Raw genomic sequence first — 4,038 nt, forward strand, 5'->3', positions numbered from 1 at the left:
TTACTATAGCCTTGAACTATAATTCAAGATTGCCAGATAATGTGATGCCTCCAGCTTGTTCTTTTTGCTTAGGATTACTTTGGCTATTTGGGCTCTTTTTAGTTCCATATGAATTTTATGATTACTTTTTCTTATTCTGTGAAAAATGCTATTGGTATTTTGATAGGGATTGCATTGAATCTGTAGATTGCTTTGGGCAGTATGGTCATTTTAACAATATTGATTCTTCTGAATTATGAGCATGGGATGTATTTCCATTGGTTTCTGTCATTCACAATTTCTTTCATCAATGTTTTGTATTTCCTTGTAGAAATCTTTCACCCGGTTAAATATATTTCTAGATTTTTATTTACTTATTTATTTTTTAGCTATTAGAAATAAGATTGAGTTCTTGATTTGGTTCTCAGCTTGATAATTATTGGTGTATACAAATGCTACTCTTTTTTGTATGTGGATTTTGTGGGTTTTTTTAATTTCAGAATTTTATGGGGGTACATATGTTTTGGTTACATAATTTGTATGTGCATTTTGTGTCCTGAAACTACTGAATTCCTCTATCAAATCTACAAGTTTTTTGGAGGAGTCTTTAGAGTTTTTTAGGTCTAAGATCACATTGTCAATGAATAGAGATAATGTGACTTTTTGCTTTCCAGCTTAGATGCCTGTTATTTTTTTCTCTTGCCTGATTGCTCTAGGCTAGGACTTCCAGTACTATGTTGAATGGGAGTAGTGAAGGTGGGCTTCATTGTATTTTTCAGTTCTTAAAGGGATTGCTTTCAACTTTTCTCTATTTGCTATGATGTTGTCTATGGGTTTGTCATGTATGGCATTAATTATTTTGAGGTATGTTCCTTTTATGCCCAGTTCGTTGAGGGTTTTTATTGTGAAGGGATGCTGAATTTTATCAAATTTTTTCTCTGCATCTATTGAGATGACCATATGGTTTTTATCCTTAATTCTGTTTGTATGATGAATCACGTTTATTGATTTGTGTATGCTGAATTATCCTTGAATCCATGCCATAAAATCCACTTGAACGTGGTATATTATGTTTTTGAGGTGTTGTATTCAATTTGTTAGTATTTTGTTGAGGATTTTTGCATCCATGTTCATCAGGGACATTGGTCTGTAGTTTTCTTTTTTTGTCATGTCCTTGTCTAGCTTTGGTATCTGGATGATATTGGCTTCTAGAATGAGGTAGGGAAGATTCTCTTCTCAAGTTTTTGGAAGTTTCATGATGATTAGTACCAGTTGTTTTTTGTACATTTGGTAGAATTTGGCTGTGAATCCATCTGGTCCTGGGTTGTTTTTGTTGGGAGATTTTTTAAATTACTGATTCAATCTCACTACTCATTATGATCTGTTCAGGATTTCAATTTATTCCTGGTTCAATCTTGGGAGGTTGTATATTTCGAGAAATTTATCCATTACCTCTAGATTTTCTACTTTGTGTGTATATAGTTGTTCATAGTACACTATGATGATCTTTTGTATTTCTGTAATATCATTGGTAATGTCTCCTTTTTCATTTCTGATTATGTCTATTTGGATCTTCCCTCTTCTTTGATAGTCTAGCTAGTGGTTTATTAGTTTCATTTGAGTTTTCAAAGAACCAGCTTTTTGTTTCATTGATCCTTTGTATTGTTCTTTTATTCTCAATTTCATTTAGTTTTGCCCTGATATTTGTTATTTCTTTTCTTCTGCTAGCTTTGGACTTTATTTGTTCTTGTTTTTCTAGTTCCTTGAGATGTAACATTAGGTTGTTAATTTGCGATCATTCTATTTTTATGAATCTGGGTGCTCCAGTGTTGGGTGCATATATATAGGCAGTCCTCAGGTTATAGATGACCTGGCTTATGGTGTTATGTACTTATGAACAGACTCCAAGACTCCCCATAAGGATAATTTATAATTACATAATTAAATTAACATTTCAGGAACTACTGTCTTCCATGCATGTAAACAAAACCACATGGTATAAGTGGTTTATTGTTGCAGCATCTTTACACTAGTGGCTAGTCTCATAGATAGAGAAACAGCTGAAGGAAACACAAGAACATGAAGAGTCAGAAGATTCAGAGCACAGAAAGTTTTTGACAAAAGAATTAGCCGAAGCCTTTCTTCTCATTGAAACAAGATTTGCTAAGTGTGAGGAGCAAGATCCTAACACTGAGCGGTTCACAAAGGTTTACCATGCAGTTAATGAGCTGCTACTACAGCTGCTACATCAGCTACTACAAGTCCATTTAAAATGGAAAAAAAAGAAAAAGGCTGTGCAAACAACGCTAGGTACATTTTTCAAGAAACTGACTTTAGTGGTAAGCTCCCTTCTTCCAGCAACAGAATCAAATCCTGATTCTCTAGTCTACACTCCATCCTCTCCAGCACCATCTCCATCATCTTTTGATTAATGTTAGCCTATCTTCATGCCTCAGAAATGTCCCTTCCAGTAAGCAAGATATTGATGCAACATTAGGTGAATGTTAACCTTTAATATTCTTTATTGAAATTTCTCCTATTTCCTATCTAAACTTTTTGCATAGTTTGTTTTTATGTTCTTTAATTAAAAGAAATAGCAAAATAGTTTCTGTAATGTATTATTATGGTACAGTATTATTATTACTACAGTATTATACTATATTATTATTACCACACAAGAGCCAGTATAGTATTGTTATTATTATTACTGTAAATGTGCTGTTTATCAGGGATCCAAGTTACATGCAAATCTGACCTAAAGATGTTCTCAGGAACATATCTCATCCATAAATTGAAGACCACCTGTAATTAGAATTATTATATCCCCTTGTTGAATTGATCCCTTTACTATTATTTAATGGCCTTCTTTGTCCTTTTTTGGTATTCTTGATTTAAAGTATGTTTTATCTGATATAGGTATAGATTCCTGCTCGCTTTTGATTTCTGTTTGTGTGGAATATCTTTTTCCTCTTCTTTATCTTCAGGGTATTAGTGTATTTACCAGTAAGGTGATTTTCTTGTAAGCAGCATATAGTTAATTTTTTATCCATTTTACCAATTTATATCTTTTAAGTCAAGCATTTAATCCATTTGCATTCAAGGTTAATATTGATATGTGAGGTTTTGTTCTTGTTTCAATGTAGTTATCTAGTTGTCTTGTTGATAATTTTTCTCTTTCTGTTTATCTTTGAGGTTTGGTGGAGTTCTGTCATGTTGCCATTTGACTTTTTTTCCTTTTCCCCCCTTGCATAATTGTTTTATAATACCTGTGAGTTTTACATCTTCATGTGTTTTTATTATGGCAAATATCAACCTTTCACTTTCATGTTTAGAACTCATTTGATCATTTCTTGTAAGGCCAATCAAGTGGTGACAAAGTCCCTCAGCATTTGCTTGTCTAGGAAAGACTTTATTTCTCCTTCATTTGTGAAGCTTATTCTGGCAGGATATAAATTCGTGGTTGGCAGGTTTTTTTTTTTTTCTTTAAGCACTTTGAAAATAGGATCCCAAGATCCCAATCCCTTCTGGCTTATAATATTTCTGCCAAGAAGTCTGCTGTTACTCTGATAGGGTTTCCTTTATAGGCGACTGGATGCTTTTCTCTTTCTGTTTTTAGCATTTACTTTTTCACTTTGACTTTAGACAGTCTGGCTATAATATGCCATGATGAAGACCTTTTGCACTGTATTTGTTTGGGGATCACTGAGCCTCCTGTATCTGGATGTCTACGTCTCTTGCTAGACTTGGGAAATTTTTATCTATCATTTTGTTAAATAGCTTTTCTAAACCTTTTGATCTCTCTTTGTTCTTGGGGATATTGATAATTCTAATTTTTAGTTGCTTTATATTGTCCTAAATATCTTTGTTTGGCATGTACCAAAATCCCAGCACAGGGAAAGAAGCATGCTCCTGGCTCTACAGCCAAGCAAGTGGGAGTGGGACACACTTCACTCTCATGCTCCAGACCTGGCAGGGCTGTCTCCTGCAGTTCAATTCAGCAGTGAGTCCATACAATTAGCTGACTCACATGCAGTTTGTCTTCTGTCCAAGAAACTTCCC

Source organism: Lemur catta, chromosome 1, assembly GCF_020740605.2.
Source record: "Lemur catta isolate mLemCat1 chromosome 1, mLemCat1.pri, whole genome shotgun sequence".
NCBI classification, from domain to species: domain Eukaryota; kingdom Metazoa; phylum Chordata; class Mammalia; order Primates; family Lemuridae; genus Lemur; species Lemur catta.